Here is a 23,481-nt window from a genome sequence, read left to right as displayed (position 1 = left end):
TTAAGCACAGAAGGGAGCATTAATCCCCGTACAGTAGTAACATTCATTTTTTGACAAACTTAAGTGGGCACAGTAGCTGCCCGATGAGAACCCCACAAACAATTTACTGTGAAGAGCCTTCAGAAATTTTTGGGCTTTGCTGATTTTTATCGCCGTTTCATTGCCAACTTCTCCAGTGTGGTTAAACCCCTGACCGATTTGACGAAGAAAGGCGCTGATGTGACGAATTGGTCCTCTGCGGCTGTTGAGGCCTTTCAGGAGCTTAAACGCCGATTTACTTCTGCCCCAGTGTTGCGTCAGCCTGATGTTTCTCTTCCTTTTCAGGTTGAGGTTGACGCTTCTGAGATTGGGGCAGGGGCCGTTTTGTCACAGAGGAATTCTGATGGTTCCTTGATGAAACCATGTGCCTTCTTTTCCCGAAAGTTTTCGCCTGCGGAACGCAATTATGATGTCGGCAATCGGGAGTTGTTGGCTATGAAGTGGGCATTTGAGGAGTGGCGACATTGGCTTGAGGGAGCCAGGCACCGCATTGTGGTCTTGACCGATCATAAGAATCTGATTTACCTCGAGTCGGCCAAGCGGCTGAACCCTAGACAGGCTCGGTGGTCCCTGTTTTTCTCCCGTTTCGATTTTGTGGTCTCATATCTTCCGGGATCTAAGAATGTTAAAGCGGATGCCCTCTCTAGGAGTTTTTTGCCTGATTCTCCTGGAGTTCTTGAGCCGGTTGGCATTCTTAGGGAAGGGGTGGTTCTTTCTGCCATCTCCCCTGATTTACAGCGGGTGCTTCAGGAATTTCAGGCTGATAAACCTGACCGCTGTCCTATGGGGAAGCTGTTTGTTCCTGATAGATGGACAAGTAAGGTAATTTCTGAGGTCCATTGTTCAGTGTTGGCCGGTCATCCTGGGATTTTTGGTTGCTAGGTCCTTTTGGTGGCCTTCCTTGTCGCGGGATGTGCGTTCTTTTGTGCAGTCCTGTGGGACTTGTGCCCGGGCTAAGCCTTGCTGTTCCCGCGCTAGTGGGTTGCTTTTGCCTTTGCCTGTCCCTGAGAGGCCCTGGATGCATATTTCCATGGATTTTATTTCGGATCTTCCTGTGTCCCAAAGGATGTCTGTTATCTGGGTGGTTTGTGACCAGTTCTCTAAAATGGTCCATTTGGTACCTTTGCCTAAATTGCCTTCCTCCTCTGATTTGGTTCCATTGTTTTTTCAGCATGTGGTTCGTTTTCATGGCATTCCGGAAAATATTGTGTCTGACAGAGGTTCCCAGTTTGTTTCCACGTTTTGGCGGGCCTTTTGTGCTAGGATGGGCATTAATTTGTCTTTTTCTTCGGCATTCCATCCTCAGACAAATGGCCAAACTGAGCGAACTAATCAAACCTTGGAAACCTATTTGAGATGCTTTGTGTCTGCTGATCAGGATGATTGGGTGGCTTTCTTGCCATTGGCCGAGTTTGCCCTTAATAATCGGGCCAGTTTGGCTACTTTGGTTTCGCCTTTTTTTTGTAATTTTGCTTTCCATCCTCGTTTTTCTTCAGGGCAGGTTGAGCCTTCTGATTGTCCTGGTGTAGATTCTGTGATGGACAGGTTACAGCAGATTTGGACTCATGTGGTAGACAATTTGACGTTGTCTCAGGAAAAGGCTCAGCGTTTTGCTAACCGCCGTCGGTGTGCTGGTCCTCGGCTTCGGGTGGGGGATTTAGTCTGGTTATCTTCTTGTCATGTTCCTATGAAGGTTTCTTCCCCTAAGTTCAAGCCTCGGTTTATTGGTCTTTATAAGATTTCTGAGATTATCAATCCAGTGTCTTTTCGTTTGGTCCTTCCAGCCTCTTTTGCCATCCACAATGTTTTCCATAGATCTTTGTTGCGGAGATATGTGGTACCCATTGTTCCCTCTGTTGATCTTCCTGCCCCGGTGTTGGTTGAGGGGGAGTTGGAATATGTGGTTGAGAAAATATTGGATTCTCGTTTTTCGAGGCGGAGGCTTCAGTATCTTGTCAAGTGGAAGGGTTATGGCCAGGAGGATAATTCTTGGGTGGTTGCCTCCGATGTTCATGCCGCCGATTTGGTTCGTGCTTTTCACTTGGCTCGTCCTGATCGGCCTGGGGGCTCTGGTGAGGGTTCGGTGACCCCTCCTCAAGGGGGGTACTGTTGTGAATTCCGCTCTTGGGCTCCCCCCGGTGGTTGTAAGTAGAACTTTTGTGAGTTCTGCTCTTGGGCTCCCTCCGGTGGTTTTGAGTGGTATGGCTGCTTCTTGGATTTAGCATCAGCAGCTGCTTCCACTGATCGTCTTTCTGGCTCGGCTATTTTAGTCTGGCCTTATCCCTCAATCAATGCCAGTTGTCAATTGTTCCTGCTTGGAGTCACGGCTCTTTTGGATTTCCCTGACACTCTGACCTGTTCAGCAAAGATAAGTCCTTGCTTGTCCTTTTGCAGTCCTCTTGTTGTGGGCTTATTGTTCAGCACATTCTATGTTTTGCTCATTTATCCAGCTTATCAGTATGGATCTATTCAGCTAAGCTGGAAGCTCTGGGCAGCAGATTTTGCCCTCCACACCTTTAGTCAGGTGTGGAGATTTTTTGCATTTCTCTGCGGTGGACTTTTTCTAGTTTTTATTACTGACCGCACAGTATTTTGTCCTGTACTATCTATCTAGCTAGAAGTGGCCTCCTTTGCTGAATCTTGTTTCATTCTATGTATGTCATTTCCTTCTCCTCTCACAGTCATTATTTGTGGGGGGCTGTCTGTCCTTTGGGGATTTTCTCTGAGGCAAGATAGCTTTCCTGTTCCTACCTTTAGGGGTAGCTAGTTCTCCGGCTGTGACGAGGTGTCCAGGGAGTGACAGGAACATCCCACGGCTACTTCTAGTGTTGTGTTAAGATCAGGAACTGCGGTCAGTATAGTTACCACCTGCTCAGAGCTAGTCGCATGTCGCTCCTAAATCACCAGTCCATAACAGTTGGTCAGTGGCTCTTCTGCCACCTTGGGTAGTCCTGCTGTTTCCTGTTGCATGATGCTGAAGCAATCATGGTCATCCGTTTGGAGCAAATCCAGATCCCATGCAGACTTTTGATCAGACTTTTTATCTGAGGATCCGTATCTGTATCCCCCTTGGGAGTGGGAGTAGAGGGGATGGATTGAGGACTGTGCATCTGTTGGTGACATTGTCGGGCAGGAGTAGAGAGCACTGGAGGCGAAGATGCCTGGCAGTGGAGAGATGTTTTGGCTGGGTTTGGTTGAGGATTGCTGAGATGTCATGCGGAGCCAGGATTTCCAATGGTTTTTTCCAATGTTGTCAGTAGTCCTGTCCAGGAGGGCGTGTGCTGCAACTGCTGTTCTCATGCGGGAGGAAGAGGCTCCCCTTGCAACTGGATCCAGGTGAGCTGAAAAGTAGTCCAAAAGTCTCTGCTTTCCCCCCTGAAGCTGCGTCAGGACTCCAGTAGCAAGGCCTTCTTTTCTCATCAAGTAGAGACGGAATGGCTTCTCGTAGTCAGATAGGCCTAGTGCTGGCGCTGAGACTACAGAGCCTTTTAACTTCTTGAACGAACTGAAGGCCACATCTGTCTGGAGGAACGGGGTCACGCTGACATATTCACACAGAGGCTGCATTAGGACGGAAGCATCGGGGATCCAGGCTCTGCAATACGAAACTAGACCAAGGAAGGCCTGTAGCACCTTTGGAGTTGTTGGAGGAACCATCTTCTCCACTGTGGTCTTCCGGTCATCTGTCAGGTGTTTCGCCTGGTGAGCAACACAGTGTCTCTGGAACGTAACTTGCTTCAGACACCACTGGACTTTGTTCTTTGAGATCTTGCAGTGCTGCTCTGCCAGGTAGAGTAGGAGATACAAGGAATGGGCTTTACACGTGTCAAAGTCAATTGCACAAAGGAGTAGATCGTCCATGTATTGTAGCAGGGTTACTTCTGCATGTTCTGTGACCCAGTTGGTGAGGACTGTGGACATTGCTCTGGTGAACTGTGAAGGGCTGTTCTGGGCCCACTGTGGCATCACTGTCCATGTGTGGTGTCCCCCCTGGCGCATTAAGGCAAACAGGAACTGGTCTTCCGGATGAAGGGGAACACTGGAGAAAACATTAGCCAGGTCGGTCACTGTGAACACTTTTGCTGTGGCAGGCACATTTGAGAGCAGAGTGTGCGGATTCGGCACAATTGGAGTTTCAAACACCGTGACGTCATTCACAGCTCTCAGGTCATGTAATATTCTGAACTTGGCTGGCTCTCCTTTTACAGTCTTTTTCTTGAGCGGGAAAAGCGGGGTATTGCAAGGTGATGTGCAAAGAACAATGATTCCTATTTCCAGGAAGACATTCAGTTGGTCAGAGGCAGCTTGACTCTTGGCCTGGACTGGGCCTTACGAGGGTACGGGGTACATGCCTTGAGTGACACCCGTACTGGGGCAACTTGAGGTTTTCTCACATCCTGGGGTCCCTTAGACCATAGACTTTCTGGTACTACGTCCAGTACCTCCTTGGGTAGGCCTCATTGGTTTTTTGGTTTTTTTTATCAATTAGTGTTTATTGAAGATTTCCAAAACAACACAGTACAGTCAAACAGTAATAACAGTAACAGAGGTCAACTAAAAATGACCAGAAATAAGTGAGGAGAAAAACAAAAACAATCAGAAAGGGGGGGGGGGAGGGGGAGGTACGGTAGGGGGAATAGGGGGGGAGGAAAGGAGCATAGGCACTCACAAGACATTATCTAGCAGTTCAGTTATAGACAAGGAGTCCTGGCAAACTGTGGCAGAATAAGAATATTACAAAACAAAAACAGACATGTCAATTATGCTTACTTATTCCCACTCAAGTAAACGGTCAAACAAGGTGGTGCGGGTCAATAGAGGAATGACCACTATGTAACCAAGGGTGCCAAATATTTTGTCTTTTGGTTTTGGCAGTCATGGAGTGAGCCAAGGCGAGTTCATATTGGCAGTGGACATTAAGTTTATTAATTAATTCTCTAATATTGGGAGAATTAGTGTCTTTCCATCTTGAGGCGACTAATAACCTGGCAGCTATTAGAATATGTGATAGTGTACCTCGAAGTATGTGTGGAATGTCCTCCAGGCCAATGTGAAGAATGACCTGCCTAGGTGACAGAGTCAGCTGGATCCCCAAGACCTGTGCAATTAAAAGGTCCATATCTCTCCACCAGGGTTGAAGAATTGGGCACGACCACCAGGTATGTTCCAGAGTTCCCCTGTGACCGCACCCCCTCCAGCATTTATCCGACCCGGCAGGGTCATAGTGAGCCACCTGAACCGGATATTGATACCATCTAAGGTGTACTTTTTTCAATTGTTCGAGATGATTGACGCAGGCAGATACCCGTAATACCTCACCCAGTCCCTCCTCCCAATCCATCGGGTCAGATAGGAAGTCCAGATCCTGTTCCCACTTGATCATATATGGCAGTTTAACATCTTCTGCTGGGTCATTTAAGGCTTTATATAATATTGAAATTCCCTTTGAGCCAGAGTCAGGCAACAAGAAATAACCATTAACCCTGTCATTTAAATGGGAGTTGAAGAAAAGCGAGTCTGGGGAATTATGAAGTAGATGACGTATCTGCAAATATTGATAGAAATATCTCCGGACTTTCGGGAAGTTGGAGGCCAAGAGGTCAAAGGGGATAAGGCCAGTGGTATCAAATATCTGCCGTAATGTTACGATTCCACCATCAACCCAAGGCTGGAGATTAATAAATGGGATGTGTGTCTCAAGGGCTTTTAAGGATAGGGAGTCATGAGATAATTTAATCAAGGAAGGGACCAGTGTCCTCCAATAGTGGAGCGCGATTTTCATGGTTGGTAAGGTAGGGGAATAATCAGTGATTGCAATAGATTCAGCCTCATGTATCGTGCGGGTAGATCTAGTTTTGGCATAGTAGTTTTCTATTTGGAGCCATCTATGGTCTTTGTCCGCCTGCCACCAGTCTCTAAGTCCAGTTAGTATGGCCGCTCTATGGTACAGCATGAGGTTCGGCATTCCCAGCCCTCCCCGTTTGTACCGATAGTACATCAAGGTCCTAGAGATTCTAGATTTTTTGTGTGACCAAATATAATCGTATGTCATAGTTTGTAATTTCAAAATCAAACGTTTTGGGATTTTTAATGGGATACACCTAAGGAGATACGGTATTTTAGGCAGGATCATCATTTTGAAAACATTAATCCTGGCAATCCAGGTTGTCATAACTATGTGAAAATGGTCAAGTTGTGCCCTAACCTGTGTGATCAATTTGGAGAAATTCTTCTCGACAATCTGTTCAGAGCCCGTCAATATAACTCCCAAGTACGGGATACCCTCTGTCATCCATTTAAATGGAAACTCAACCTCCATTTTCGACTTGGCCGCGCATGGAACCGCCACCGGAAACAACAAGGACTTCGTGGGATTCAACCTGTAGTATGACACATTACTGAATTCCCCGAGTTCCAAGGTAATAGCTGTCAAGGATGTCTCCAAGTTGACACAGGATAGAATAACATCATCGATTCATCAGCATACAAGCCAATTCTGTGCTCCATCTGTCCAACCCTGATGCCAGTGATATTAGTAGAGGTTCTTATGCGTTCAGCAAGCGGCTCCATGCACAGTGCGAAAATAATAGGAGAGAGTGGGCAACCTTGACGAGTGCCATTCGTGATCTGAAACGGACCAGATAAAAAACCGGACGTCAAGACCCTGGCACAAGGAGTCGAGTACATAGCACAGATTGCTGAGAATATTGGACTCGACAGTCCAAACCTTTCCAATACTGCCCGAAGAAACTCCCAGTGCACCCTGTCAAAAGCCTTCTCAGCATCAAGTGACAGGAATGCACTGGGTAGACCAGACAGCTCGGCTATTTTAATCAGATTAAGCATGCGCCGCACCCCATCTTTCGTCTCACATCCGGCCACAAAACCCACTTGGTCCGGTGAAATTATAGTTGGGATAATAAGCTTTAGTCTGGATGCTATAATTTTAGTGAATATTTTGACATCCGAATTGAGCAGAGCAATGGGTCTAAAGTCACCAGGGTGTGTGAGGGTTTCCCAGGCTTGGGTATGGTAGATATGGTAGCTTCCAAACCAGGAGCCGCCACAGTACCCGAGTCTCTCCACACCGAGAATAATCTCTGCAAATATGGAGTCAGCAACAGATAAAAGGATTTATAATAGTCATTCGTCAGCCCGTCCGGGCCTGGGGCCTTATGAGATTTAGTTTGTTTAATCGTCGAGTTAATTTCTACATCTGTGAAGGGAGAATTAAGGTAGTTTAGCTGCTCAGATGTAATACGGGGTAATTTTATAGAGTCTAGATATTTATAAATAGATTGGTGATCCGGTTGGGGAGTAGAAGGGTCATCTTTTAAGTTATACAATCCGGTATAATATTCTGCAAAAGCTTGGGCTATGTCCTGAGGGTTCCTGAGGGCCTTCCCATTTTTATCTAAGATATGGTCCACTCTTGATTTAGCTTCCCTCTTACGTACTCTGCGCGCCAGGAGTGCACCTGCCCTATCACCTGCGGCATATAGATTAGTCTTGAATTTCTTCATGTTATGTGCATATCTGGCCAGGAGATTTTCTCTCAATTTAAACCTAATCTGATAGATCTCCTCGGAGATAGAAGGCATGGGAGCAGACTTGTTGATATTGTCTACATATTGCAGATGGGAAAGTAATACCTCTCTGCCACTCTCCCTCTTCCTTTTCAGGTAGGAAGCTTGTTGGAGAAGCACACCTCTAATCACTACTTTATGCGCCAACCATAAGGACTCATCAGAAACCTCTCCATTATCATTTATCTTAAAGTAATGTTCCAACTCCGAAGAGATTCTATCTAACACCTCCCCATTTAGCAGCAATGCGTCGTTTAATCGCCACCTAAAGGCTGGGTTAGCTTGGTGTGCTAAAGTAAGAGTTAGAGTGATGGGAGCGTGATCAGACCACGTTATTAAGCCTATAGTTGCGGATCTACATCTGGACAAGGTTGCACTATCTGTTAGAAAATAATCAATACGGGAGTATGTGGAATGCCCGGAAGAGTAAAAGGTATAATCCCTCTCAGATGCATGTGAATATCTCCAATAATCATGCAGGTGGAATTCGCCTGTGAGGAGAGTCAAGTCCCCTCTAGGTCGTCTGCTACCAGAAGAGCAATCAAGGTCCACATGCATGGGGAGATTAAAGTCAACCACATATTATATTGCTGCCCTTCACATTCACAGAGACTTCATGAAGGGTTGTTCTCAGGAATTTATGTTGTCCCTCATTGGGAGCATAAAGATTTGTCAACGTGTGTAACTCACCATTCAATAGGCACGTGATAGTTAAGCACCTACCCGTGGGGTCATTATTTTGCGCTATCAATTTAAAAGCGATTGTATTTTTCACCATGATGCACACACCAGCCTTTTTGGTTGGGCCATTAGCAAATAGAATGTGTGGGAAGAGGGGATGACGGAGCCTAAAATTATCGTCGGCCAACAAATGGGTCTCCTGCAAGCAGATAATATCTGCCCTCGACCGCTTCACCTCCCTCCACATCATAGATCTCTTCTCAGGGGAGTTTAAACCCCTGACATTCAAAGAAAGAATTTGTAAACTCATGGTACCATTATACTAACGTCTATACTGCTGGTATTACCCAGTGACCCCACTGGCGGTGTACCGAAACTTATATACAAATAACTGCCAGTTCCATAATAACAATCAAAAATCAATATAGACAGAGAATGCCCGGGGATTTGGAGAGAAAAAAACCTGGAGGAAAGAAAGGGGAAGGGCAAGTATGTAGTCGCATCGGAAGGAGACTCTAAATGTATGCCAGAGTAAAAAGAACCAAAAAATAAAAAGAAGTAAAAACAAAGGAAAAAACAAAAACAAAACATAGGTCAATATACGAGGAATCCTCGTAGGAACATACGGAACAGTCCAGACAGTACGCAGAACAGAATCTGCGTGGAGGGGTGGAAGTGAGAGGTTCACAATCCAAAGGCCCACTGAGGGGTTCAGTAGGAGGGCTCAGCAATCCAGACACCGTCCATGTGGCACTGTCAATCCGTAGACCAGTCTGAGGCTATTTTCCTTCCTGTATCCGAAGGTCTGGGAGCAAAGGGTATTTTCCAGGCCGTAAGCCTCTCCTCCGCCTGTTTAGGCGAGGAGCAGGCGACCGTGTGTCCTTCATAAGTGATAATCAAATGCACAGGATTAAACCCCCATCGGTAACGTATGTTGATGTCCCTCAATGCTTTACAGACATGGGCGTATTCTCTCCTTTTGGCCAGGGTAGCAGCTGACAAATCCGGGAAGACCTGTAGATCCCGGAATTCAGGGGGTAGGTCAGGGGGGCTCCTTATCTGCCGCAGGAATGTCTCTTTAGTAGTGTACAAATGAATCCGTGCAAGGATGTCTCTAGGAAGAGATGGATCTAGATGCTTGGGCTTGGGTGTTCTATGTACCCTGTCCGCCAGTAGATCTCTCGAGGAAAGTGAGGGCAGGACAGCCTGAATAAAATTCTGGAGGAAAGCAGCTAAATCTTTATCTGCAACATTCTCAGGGATTCCTCTCACTCGAATATTGTTCCTCCTGGATCTGTCCTCTAAGTCATGCAATTTATCAAACGCACCTGCTAGCTTGCCTTTTATAGCTTGGTTTTCATCCACCAGAGCGTTACAGAGACATATTCGGACATTTTGTTTTCCAAATGATCCGTGTGGGCCCATAAGAAGTTAATGTCTCTTTTTATCTCCTTCAACATGTCCTGCATATCCTCTTTTAATGAGGCGCGTATAGATGTGAGGAATTCTTTCATATCCCCCTGGTCATAGGTGCAGAGCTGCTATATTGTGCTCCCGCTGAAGTCTCACCTCTTTCTGAATCCCGGGAGCCGCGGGAGGAGTGTGATGATCTGGAGGGAGAAGCCGCCGCCATTTTCCCTGCGGCATGTGCGGTTTGAGACCGCGGAAAGAAGTCTGGCAGGCGAGGAGGAGAGGCCTTCTTATGAGATCTGCCTCGGGTCATCATGTGCCCAGTTGTGCTGCGGTGCTAGCTGTAAGTGCCTCAGAGGTCAGGAGAGTCAGTGAAAGCCGGTATGAGCCGCGTTATGTCTGGTGGTGCCAAAGCTCGTCACCTCATTTTAAGTCCAGCATGACAAGGTTAGGTGTGGGACCAGCCCAGGACAGTGTACTTGAGGGTACAACTCAGTGATGATGTTGTAGAAGCAGAGGAAAAACATACAGGAAGCACACTGTCTCTGATATATGTCTTAGTGTTCTCCTGGGTGCTGCTGCTGGAAAAGGGGTGGGATTCCAAAGAAGTAGTTTATCTTCTTCTTATGGAGGAGAGTGATAGTGGTAGATGATCAGCTTCTGTTGACTAGAAGGGATATTGTCAGCCTCCCTTATCTCTCACACTGGAGTCCTGTTTGCTCAGCAAAGGAGGATCTGTCCTGCCCCCCCCCCCCACTGTGAGAACAGGGCTATTGCAAGTGTGTGCAGGCTGTAATCACCCCTCCGCTCAGGGGGAATCTCCTAATAGATTTGGCTGTGAGCAGAGAAAGATTAAGGAAACCTCTGGAAGATGATAAAAGTGCTGGTGTTTCTGCTGTTAGATGTTTGGGAAGCGAGAGGTGCAGAGAGCAAATCACAGGCCCTCCTCCACAGGGGAAGCACAGGCCTGTTACACTCACCAGGCCTCAAGGCTCAGGCTCCAGAGATCCCTTCACAGTCTGTAAGAGCTATTTCCTTGTGGTCCACCAGATGCAGCACACTCTCATGGAGGCTTAGATGGTAAGATTAGATGATTTACAGCAGCAGTGTGGCCGATGGATGTTGTGTTATGATCCTAGTGGCAAGGATCGCAAGTAGGACTAGCTAAGTAACTAAACCGACTACAAACTCTGGGGAAGTGGTAACTGAATTGACCGCAACCTGATCCTATCCGCAAACAACTATAGGCAGCTGTGGAACGGTACCTGAAAATCCTAGACGTCTCTTCACGGCCTGAGAAACTGACTATTCCTAGAGGGAACGAAAGTCCTCACTTGCCTCAGTGAAATGACCCCAAAGATATAGAATAGCCCCCCACAAATATTAACGGTGAGTTAAGGGGAAAGCACAAACACAGAGATGAAATTAGATTCAGCAAATGAGGCCCGCTAACACTAGAAAGCAGAAAATAGAAAGGGAACTGTGCGGTCAATTAAAAACCCTATTCAAAATATCCACGCAGAGATAGCTCGAGCCCCCGCACCAACTAACGGTGCGGGGGAAGCAACTCTGTACCCCAGAGCAAACCAGCAGAAGAAATCACATATTAGCAAGCTGGACTAAACTCATCATACACAGAAATCATATTGCAGACTGATGAGCAAAAAATAATTAAACAGAACTTAGCTTCTCCTGAAGAGACTGAAACCGAAGATAATCAGGAGTAATCAGAATAGCACTGAGTACATTGACAGCCGGCAACAAGTGGAAGTGAAACAGAGCTAAATAGGAAACTCCCAAGTGAATAACGAGGCAGCTGATCAGCCACAGACCCGCAGGATAACAAACAAAGCCACCAGGGGGAGCCCAAAACAAAAGTCACACAATACCACCTGTGACCACAAGAGGGAGCCTGAAAACAGAGTTCACAACAATGTTGATATCCAGGCTGGAAAGCAGAAAATAGAAAGGGAACTGTGCGGTCAATTAAAAACCCTATTCAAAATATCCACGCAGAGATAGCTCAAACCCCCGCACCAACTAACGGTGCGGGGGAAGCAACTCTGTACCCCAGAGCAAACCAGCAGAAGAAATCACATATTAGCAAGCTGGACTAAACTCATCATTAGGGTTGAGTGAAACGGGTCGGCAATTTTCAGAAGTCGCCGACTTTTGGCAAAGTCGGGTTTCATGAAACCCGACCCGACCCCTGTGTGGGGTCAGCCATGAAGTCGGCGATCTTCTGAATCTGGAATCGGAATTCCGATACCGATTCCCGATATGTTTAAGATATCGGGAATTGGTATCGGAATTCAGATTTAAGTGTAAAATAAAGAATTAAAATAAAAAATATCGCTATACTTACCATCTGACGGGCCCTGGTACTAACCTGGAACCTTCCTTCCTTAGAATCAGCCTTCCAGGACCTCGCGGTGACGTCGCGGTGACGACGCGGCTTGTGATTGGTCGCGCGGCCGCCCATGTGACCGCTCGCGCGACCAATCACAAGCCGCGACGTCACCGTGACGTCACCGGAGGTCCTGGAAGGGCTGATTCTTAGGAAGGAAGGCTGCCGGAACGAAGCCGAGGGTGAGTATATTCCTATTAGGTATATACTCACCCTCGGACACGCCCTGCTTCTTTCCGGCAGCCTTCCTTCCTAAGAATCAGCCCTTCCAGGTCCTTCGGTGACGTCACGGTGACATCGCGGCTTGTGATTGGTCGCGCGAGCGGTCACATGGGCGGCCGCGCGACCAATCACAAGCCGCGTCGTCACCGCGACGTCACCGCGAGGTCCTGGAAGGCTGATTCTAAGGAAGGAAGGTTCCCGGTTAGTACCAGGGCCCGTCAGATGGTAAGTATGGCGATATTTTTTATTTTAATTCTTTATTTTACACTTAAATATGGATCCCAGGGCCTGAAGGAGAGTTTCCGCTCCTTCAGACCCTGGGAACCATTGGAAACCCAATGCACTGCATTGGGTTTCGAGTTTCGGCCGACCCCGACCCCGACTTTTTTATAGGATCGGCCGATTTCACTCGACCCGACTTTTGAAAAAGTCGGGTTTCGTGAAACCCGACCCGATCCTATAAAAGTAAAGGTCGCTCAACCCTACTCATCATACACAGAAATCATATTGCAGACTGATGAGCAAAAAATAATTAAACAGAACTTAGCTTCTCCTGAAGAGACTGAAACCGAAGATAATCAGGAGTAATCAGAATAGCACTGAGTACATTGACAGCCGGCAACAAGTGGAAGTGAAACAGAGCTAAATAGGAAACTCCCAAGTGAATAACGAGGCAGCTGATCAGCCACAGACCCGCAGGATAACAAACAAAGCCACCAGGGGGAGCCCAAAACAAAAGTCACAAAATACCACCTGTGACCACAAGAGGGAGCCTGAAAACAGAGTTCACAACAGTACCCCCCCCTTGAGGAGGGGTCACCGAACCCTCATCTAAACCCCCAGGGCGATCAGGGTGAGCCACATGGAAGGCATGAACCAAATCGGCCACATGAACATCAGAGGCGACAACCCAGGAATTATCCTCCTGACCATAGCCCTTCCATTTAACCAAATACTGAAGCCTCCGTCTAGAAATACGAGAATCCAAGATCTTCTCCACCACGTATTCCAATTCTCCCTCAACCAGCACAGGGGCAGGAGGCTCAACCAGAGGACCCACAGGCACCACATACCTCCGCAACAACGACCGATGAAACACATTATGAATAGCAAACGATGCTGGGAGGTCCAAACGAAATGACACAGGGTTAAGGACTTCCAAAATCTTATAAGGACCGATAAACCGAGGCTTGAACTTAGGAGAGGAGACCTTCATAGCAACAAAGCGAGAAGACAACCACACCAAGTCCCCAACACGAAGTCGGGGACCCACACAGCGACGGCGGTTGGCAAAGCGCTGAGCCTTCTCTTGTGACAGCTTCAAATTGTCCACAACATGATTCCAAATCTGATGCAACCTATCCACCACAACATCCACTCCAGGACAGTCAGAAGGCTCCACCTGACCCCAGGAAAAACGAGGATGAAACCCCGAATTGCAAAAAAAAAGGAGAAACCAAAGTAGCAGAACTAGCCCGATTATTAAGGGCAAACTCGGCCAATGGCAAAAAAGTCACCCAGTCGTCCTGATCAGCAGAAACAAAACATCTCAAATAGGTTTCCAAGGTCTGATTAGTTCGTTCGGTTTGGCCATTCGTCTGAGGATGGAAGGCCGACGAAAAAGACAAATCAATGCTCATCTTAGCGCAAAAGGTCCGCCAAAATCTAGACACAAACTGGGATCCTCTGTAGGAAACAATATTTTCAGGGATCCCATGCAAACGAACCACACTTTGAAAAAACAGCGGAACCAACTCGGAGGAGGAAGGCAACTTAGGCAAGGGCACCAAATGGACCATCTTAGAAAAACGATCACACACCACCCAGATGACAGACATTCTCTGAGAGACAGGGAGATCCGAAATAAAATCCATGGAAATGTGCGTCCAAGGCCTCTTCGGGACAGGCAAAGGTAACAGCAAACCACTGGCATGAGAACAGCAAGGCTTAGCCCGAGCACAAATTCCACAAGACTGCACAAAGGAACGCACATCCCGCGACAAGGAAGGCCACCAAAAGGACCTGGCCACCAAATCTCTGGTACCAAACATCCCAGGATGGCCCACCAACACCGAAGAATGAACCTCGGAAATAACTCTGCTGGTCCATCTATCCGGGACAAACAGTCTCTCCGGTGGACAACGGTCAGGTCTATCCGCCTGAAACTCCTGCAGCACTCGTCGCAAATCTGGGGAGATGGCAGACAAAATCACCCCTTCTCTGAGAATACCAGCCGGCTCTGAATCTCCAGGAGAGTCAGGCACAAAACTCCTAGAAAGAGCATCAGCCTTTACATTCTTCGAACCAGGCAGGTACGAGACCACAAAATCAAAACGAGAGAAAAACAACGACCAACGAGCCTGTCTAGGATTCAGCCGCTTGGCCGACTCGAGATAAATCAGATTCTTGTGATCAGTCAAGACCACAACACGATGCTTAGCTCCCTGGAAGCTTTCTTGAAAAGAAAGCACATGGCTTCATCACAGAGCCGTCGGCGCTTCTCTGCGACAAAACAGCCCCCGCTCCAATCTCGGAAGCATCAACCTCGACCTGGAAAGGAAGAGAGACATCTGGCTGACATAAGACCGGAGCCGAAGAAAACCGGCGCTTCAACTCCCGAAAAGCCTCCACAGCCGCAGGAGACCAATTAGTAACATCAGAACCTTTCTTGGTCAAATCCGTCAAAGGCTTAACAACACCAGAAAAATTAGCGATGAAGCGACGGTAAAAATTAGCAAAACCCAAGAACTTCTGAAGACTCTTAACAGATGTAGGCTGCGTCCAGTCATGAATAGCCTGAACCTTGACTGGGTCCATCTCAATAGTAGAAGGAGAAAAAATGAAACCCAAAAAAGAAACCTTCTGGACTCCAAAAAGACATTTTGAGCCTTTCACAAATAAAGCATTGGCACGCAGGACCTGAAACACCATCCTGACCTGCTTAACATGGGACTCCCAATCATCAGAAAAAACAGAATATCATCCAGATACACAATCATAAATTTTTCCAGATATTCGCGGAAGATGTCGTGCATAAAAGACTGAAAGACAGAAGGAGCGTTAGAAAGTCCAAAAGGCATCACCAAGTACTCAAAAGGCCTTCGGGCGTATTAAATGCAGTTTTCCATTCATCACCCTGCTTAATACGCACAAGGCCATACGCACCACGAAGATCTATCTTGGTGAACCAACTAGACCCCTTAATGCGAGCAAACAGATCAGATAACAATGGCAAAGGATACTGAAATTTGACCGTGATTTTATTTAGAAGGCGATAATCAATACAAGGTCTCAGAGAACCACCTTCTTAGCCACAAAAAAGAACCCCGCACCAAGAGGGGAGGAGGAGGGGCGAATAAGTCCTTTCTCCAAAGACTCCTTTATATAACTCCGCATGGCAGCATGCTCCGGCACTGACAAATTGAAAAGTCGTCCCTTAGGAAACTTACTACCAGGAATCAAATTTATAGCACTATCACAATCCCTATGAGAAGGTAGAGAACTGAGTTTGGGCTCATCAAATACATCCTGGTTGTCTGACAAAAACGCAGGGACTTCAGAAGGAGTGGATGAAGCAATTGACACCACAGGAGCGTCACCATGAATTCCCTGACAACCCCAACTTGACACAGACATTGCTTTCCAATCCAGGACTGGATTATGAGTCTGCAACCATGGCAGACCCAACACGACAACATCATGCAAATTATGCAGCACAAGAAAGCGAATCACCTCCTGATGAACAGGAGTCATGCACATGGTCACTTGTGTCCAGTACTGAGGTTTATTCGTAGCCAATGGCGTAGCATCAATTCCCCTTAGTGGAATAGGGAATTTTAAAGGCTCCAAAACAAAACCACAGCGCCTGGCAAATGACAAGTCCATCAGACTCAGGGCAGCACCTGAATCTACAAAAGCCATAACCGGGTAAGATGACAAGGAACAAATCAGGGTAACAGACAAAATGAACCTAGGCTGTAAAGTACCAATGGTGACAGATTTATCAACCTTTTTTTTTGCGCTTAGAGCATGCTGAGATAACATGAGCTGAGTCACCACAGTGAAAGCACAACCCATTTTGCCGTCTATAATTTTGCCGTTCAGTTCTGGTCAGAATTCTATCACATTGCATAGACTCAGGTGTCTGTTCAGAAGACACCGCCAAATAGTGCGCAGGTTTGCGCTCCCGCAAACGCCGATCAATCTGAATGGCCAGAGTCATTGACTCATTCAGACCTGCAGGCTTAGGGAACCCCACCATGACATTCTTAATGGCCTCAGAAAGACCTTTTCTGAAATTTGCAGCCAGGGCACACTCATTCCACTGAGTAAGCACCGACCATTTCCGAAATTTCTGGCAGTACACCTCTGCTTCATCTTGCCCCTGAGAGAGGGCCAACAACGCTTTTTCAGCCTGGTTCTCAAGATTAGGTTCCTCATAGAGCAATCCAAGGGCCAGAAAAAACGCATCAACACTGAGCAATGCTGGATCCCCTGGCGCCAATGCGAAGGCCCAATCTTGAGGGTCACCACGCAAGAAAGAAATTATAATTTTAACTTGCTGAACGGAATCACCAGAGGAACGAGGTTTCAAAGAAAGAAACAATTTACAATTGTTCTTAAAATTCAGGAACCTAGATCTATCTCCAGAAAACAACTCCGGAATAGGTATTCTAGGCTCTGACATAGGACTGTGAACAACAAAATCCTGAATACTTTGTACCCTTGCAGCAAGATGATCTACACTGGAGGCCAAACTCTGAATATCCATATCAGCAGCTGAGTTCAGAGCCACACCAAGATTAAGAGGAGGAGAGAAGCTAGACACACAGCAGCTAGACACACGGCAAAAAAAAAAAAAAAAAATTCTCAAGGCTTCTTTTCTCCTGCTTCTGCCATGCAATTAACACTTTACCGGCCGGCTGTACTGTTATGATCCTAGTGGCAAGGATCGCAAGTAGGACTAGCTAAGTAACTAAACCGACTACAAACTCTGGGGAAGTGGCAACTGAATTGACCGCAACCTGATCCTATCCGCAAACAACTATAGGCAGCCGTGGAACGTTACCTGAAAATCCTAGACGTCTCTTCACGGCCTGAGAAACTCACTATTCCTAGAGGGAACGAAAGTCCTCACTTGCCTCAGTGAAATGACCCCAAAGATATAGAATAGCCCCCCACAAATATTAACGGTGAGTTAAGGGGAAAGCACAAACGCAGAGATGAAATTAGATTTAGCAAATGAGGCCCGCTAACACTAGAAAGCAGAAAATAGAAAGGGAACTGTGCGGTCAATTAAAAACCCTATTCAAAATATCCACGCAGAGATAGCTCGAGCCCCCGCACCAACTAACGGTGCGGGGGAAGCAACTCTGTACCCCAGAGCAAACCAGCAGAAGAAATCACATATTAGCAAGCTGGACTAAACTCATCATACACAGAAATCATATTGCAGACTGATGAGCAAAAAATAATTAAACAGAACTTAGCTTCTCCTGAAGAGACTGAAACCGAAGATAATCAGGAGTAATCAGAATAGCACTGAGTACATTGACAGCCGGCAACAAGTGGAAGTGAAACAGAGCTAAATAGGAAACTCCCAAGTGAATAACGAGGCAGCTGATCAGCCACAGACCCGCAGGATAACAAACAAAGCCACCAGGGGGAGCCCAAAACAAAAGTCACACAATACCACCTGTGACCACAAGAGGGAGCCTGAAAACAGAGTTCACAACAATGTTGATATCCAGGCTGGAGATCAGGAGCTCCTGGAAGAAGCTTCCTCTCTTGATGGTGCCTAAGCCACACACCCTCATTGGTTGTTTAATGTTCTTGTAGGGCCACCAGCATGACTCTTCTTGGGTCAGGGATGAAGAAAGTGTCACTGTCCCATCTTCCTGGAACACTGTGGTTGCCTTCAGCTTCTGCAGTAGGTTCGCTCCCAGCAGGTTGAGTGGATGGTCCTTGACACCACAAACTGGGACAGGATGGAGTGTCCTGTTTGAGTGCACACGCTCAGTGACTTTGTAAGCTGAGAATGTCTGACTTGACCATCAATGCCCATGCGAGACACAGAGGATTCTGATAGGCAGGTGGGATCAGCGAGTTCTACAGGTGTCATCACACTTCTGGCTGCACCACGTTGGATCTGACAACACCATCCATTTTAAGGGTAATTTGAGGTATTGGTCTTGCAGATTAAGTTTTACATGTCAGAAGCGTAGTGTCTTGCGGACCTGGCTTGCTTGCCTCTGTCCTATGGACGGGGTACTTCACTGCTTTCTGCACTTCTTCCTTTACCTGTTTCTCTGGACCAACTCTTGGATTGCAAGGCTCCAGTCTCTTCGGGGGCGTGGGTGCTTTGCACTGGTTCTGGAAATGACCAAACTTGCCACAGATGCAACACTTGACTCTTCTTCTGTCTTCGTAGGGTGGTTGCGCTTCCAGGTCAGTGGTCACCATGAGAGAGGCTGTCTTCTGCACCCCTGGTTGGGACTCAATCCCTTTGGCTACTGTGGACAATGGCATGATGTGTACTGTAGCGGCAGCGAGATCCAGCCTGCTGATTGAAGCTGCGGTGGTACGATGGGGCCTGCACGTGCGTCGGTGGCGAGGCCCGGGGGTGCCATGAGACCGGCGGCTGCATCCAACCCAAGGTCTTGGGGCATTACAGGGGCTGTGGCTGCATCTGCCATCACTTCTTCCCCCTGGTCTGACATAGCTTCTCCCCTCTGCTAACCTTATTGAGGTCGGTGTCTCCTCTCTGGAGTCTGCAGCGATTCTTCCAGCGTGTGATCGGCACTTTGCAGTGTCTTCACCTCTGGCTCCCCCTCCGGTGCTCCCAGCAGCACGGCACCCATTTCCTTCTTCGCGCTCTTTGTGGTGCTATAATGGCGGCAGTTTTGGTGACAATCGGCAATAAACAGTCTCCTAGGCGCACATAAAACATTTTGCTGGGTCAGTCCACTGCTATTGACCTGTTCTCAGGCCTAGCCACTATCAGTGGTTTCCTAATTGGCTGTCTCAGTCCATGCACAAAGGCCTGTGCCAACATTTGTCTGTGTATCTGGTCTTGAATGGTGAAGCCCAAGTTTTGGAATCCTGCCAATCTGCCTTTGGCCCACTCTCTGAGCTGTTCAATTAGCTGTAGCCCTGACTCCCAAGCATGTACATCTAATTCTGCTGGAAGTTTGAATTGTTCTTTCATGATTGGCCAGAGTGCATCACCTGCTTCTATTTCCATTCATAGCCCAGAGATCATTCCAGGTGGCTGCATATGTTTGCTGGTTCTGCTACATTCTTTGGTAAAATGGCATGGGATGCATCCCTGGGTCTGGAAGATTGTCATCTGACTTGAAGTGCAGTGCAAATAGTGTAATGGTGGTGCCTCTATCTGCCCCTGCATTCTTGGTGCCTGTGGGTTTCTTTTCCTAGTACTGGACAGCATGTATGATGTTCCCTCTTCAGCTTCATCAGAGGAATAGTTGTGATTAGTGTTGAGCATTCCGATACCGCAAGTATCGGGTATCGGCCGATACTTGCGGGTATCGGAATTCCGATACCGAGATCCGATACTTTTGTGGTATCGGGTATCGGTATCGAAACAACATTAATGTGTAAAATAAAGAATTAAAATAAAAAATATTGCTATACTCACCTCTCCGACGCAGCCTGGACCTCACCGAGGGAACCGGCAGCGTTGTTTGCTTAAAATGCACGCTTTTACTTCCTTCCGTGACGTCACGGCTTGTGATTGCTCGCGTGCCGCCCATGTGGCCGCGACGCGACCAATCACAGCAAGCCGTGACGTAATTTTCAGGTCCTCAATGCCTAATTCTAGGCATTCATGATTTTAAAATTACGTTCCTGCTTGTGATTGGTCGCGTCGCGGTCACATGAGCGACGCGACCAATCACAAGCCGTGACGTCACGGGAGGCAGGAGACGCGCGCATTTTTAAAATTACGTCATGGCTTGTGATTGGTTGCGTGCCGCCCATGTGACCGCGATGTGACCAATCACAGCAAGCCGTGACGTAATTTCAGGTCCTGAATGCAGAAATAGGCATCAGGACCTGAAATTACATCACGGCTTGCTGTGATTGGTCGCGTCGCGGTCACATGGGCGGCACGCAACCAATCACAAGCCGTGACGTAATTTTAAAAATGCGCGCGTCTCCTGCCTCCCGTGACGTCACGGCTTGTGATTGGTCGCGTCGCCCATGTGACCGCGACGCGACCAATCACAAGCCGGAACGTAATTTTAAAATCATGAATGCCTAGAATTAGGCATTGAGGACCTGAAAATTACGTCACGGCTTGCTGTGATTGGTCGCGTCGCGGCCACATGGGCGGCACACGACCAATCACAAGCCGTGACGTCACGGAAGGAAGTTAAAGCGCGCATTTTAAGCAAACAACGCTGCCGGTTCCCTCGGTGAGGTCCAGGCTGCGTCGGAGAGGTGAGTATAGCAATATTTTTTATTTTAATTCTTTATTTTACACATTAATATGGATCCCAGGGCCTGAAGGAGAGTTTCCTCTCCTTCAGACCCTGGGAACCATCAGGAATACCGTCCGATACTTGAGTCCCATTGACTTGTATTGGTATCGGGTATCGGTATCGGATTAGATCCGATACTTTGCCGGTATCGGCCGATACTTTCCGATACCGATACTTTCAAGTATCGGACGGTATCGCTCAACACTAGTTGTGATAGCATGTACTGGGGTCATACACTGGCTGATTTTGGACCTAGAAGTTGTTTTTTTTCTTTGAGGATGTCTCCCCCTTGCTGAAGCTGTGATGGATTAGGCTTATAATTCTATGTTGGTGTGAATGTAGGCAGCTCTGACCGATGCTGAAGTTGTACATTATCAATACATGGTGATATCAGTCCTCCCCCCTCTGCACCCAGGGCTGATCTGTCTGCCACCTGATGTGTCTGGGGGCTGCCCACTGCAGGGGGGGATTTTCACCTTCTTTCCCAGATATCACAGTTGGCAATGGCTGGACTGGGCCAGGGACATGGAAGGGGAACCTTGTGCTGTAAGCACCACATTGTTTGAATTGGGCGTTGGCCCAGTCGGCAATGAAGAGGAAGAAAGAGGAAGAAGAAGGAGGAGGGGTTGATGAGTGAGGAAAAAGGAATAGAAGGAGGGGAGAGAGAAATGTGGAGATGAGTGAAGAAGGAGGAAAGAGGTGTGGAGAAGGAGAATGAGGAGATAGAGGGAGACAGAAAGGTGTGGTGAAGAGAAACAGGGAGAATCAGGGTGTGCAGAAGGAGGTGGAGAAGGAGGAGAGAGAGAGGGTGAGGGGAAGAGGGAGGAGAAGATGGAAGGTGTGGAGGAGAGAGATAGAGAGAGGGAGAGAGAGAAGAGAAAAGTGTGGAGAAAGAGGAGAGGAAAGGAGAGTGAGAGAGAAGAATGAGGAGAGAAAGAGTGACAGAGTAAAAGGAGGATAGAGAAGAACGAGAACAATAGAGTGGAGCAATGATGCCTTCTCCCTGTAGGGAGGGACGGGGCGCGCCACATACTGTGCAAAAAAAAAAAAAACTCCCTATACCATGAATTCTGCTAAAAGCAGACTGCACAGATCCAATATTTCCCGTCTTATACACACAAAAAAAAACACTTCCTGGTTTGCTCACATAACTTTCTGTACCACCTAAACGATGTAAGCTCTGCTGCTACTTCATACCATGTATTAGTATTCAGCAATGTAACATCAGCTAACTTCCCTTATTTTCCTTTCTATGTCATGCCATTCTGCAGCTTGAAGTCTGCCATTCTTATGAATTTCACATACTTTATACCTTCCAAAATTCTTCACATACTTAACACCTTCGTATTCTGCCACTATCTGGGGGCTGTTTTTTCTCATCAGGAAGTAAAAAGACTCTCCTGTTGCCTGGCCACTTTATTCCCCATGGCAAAAGCAAAAAATGAAAAACACACAAAAAGAAAAAAAAAAAAAGAAAACAACACCAAAAAACTTCTAAAAATGAGTATATAGAACTCCAAAAAAAAACAAAAAACCAAAATGATAAAACCGTCAAAAACATAGTACACTACCAAAAACTCAAAATTTTGATACAAAAGAAAAAACTTTTTTAAAAAAAAAACATAAAGAGACAGAAAGGATAACTTTGGAAAACTTAAAAAACTTAAAAAAAACCCTAAAAAATATGAAAAAAAACCCAGAATAAAGACCTTCAAAAGAGTAAAAAAACTATATATATATTTCTCTTCTCCCCTCTCTATGCGCTCAACGCAGTCAGAGACACACACTTCCCCTTTTCTTATGCTATTGTATCCAATGTCACTAAAATCACGTATCTGAAAACACGTATGTTGCATCAAAAATGATAGATACAATTTGTTTCACTTCTTCACAGAAAGCTACACATAGTCAGCATTGCAGCTGAAAACAGTCAGGAAAAAAAACAAAAAACAGATGTGACAGTGTGATTTACAATGCATATATCTGCTACAGCAGCTGGAAAAGAGGAAGTTCATAAGAGAGAGAGAAAAGAAAAAAAACTTTCTTTACAGTTGTATGCTCTTAAGGCAGCAATTAGTATGTGACACAAACAGAACAGATACAGATAGACGTCCGAGAGATGGCCCTTTTTATTCTGTGACACGTGCAGGTTGCGCTGGGAACAGACTACTGCCAATCGCACTGGGCACACCTGTGCCCGGGCCGCCTGAGTGAGAAGCACAACAAGCGGGAAATCTACCACCCCGGGCCAGACGTCCTGACTGGATCGCCGGCACTACGGGAATCTGCAGTAGCCCTCTAAGTTATCACTACCCGTGCCTGGAACCTGGAGCCACCTGCTCCGGAACTACCTGTTCCTCCTATGCACGGGAATCCTGCAATAACTTATCGAGCGATTTGACCTCCTGCGGTCTGTTACCCAGCCACCACAAACAAAAGTCACTGTTCCAACTTTTTCTCCCGGATCTCACACAAACACAGAACACATACACGGCACACAGCAGACACCTTGACTAAAATCCCAGGGTTTTGGATTCAGGCTTCGGACTTTTTACACTAACTGGGAAATGCGGTGGTGACCACACCTGACTGGCAAGAGGCATAAACCCGGACTGGGCACAGGGGACTTTCAGGT

This window comes from Ranitomeya variabilis, chromosome 4 (assembly GCF_051348905.1).
Source record: "Ranitomeya variabilis isolate aRanVar5 chromosome 4, aRanVar5.hap1, whole genome shotgun sequence".
NCBI classification, from domain to species: Eukaryota; Metazoa; Chordata; class Amphibia; order Anura; family Dendrobatidae; genus Ranitomeya; species Ranitomeya variabilis.
This window is presented reverse-complemented; position numbering follows the sequence as displayed.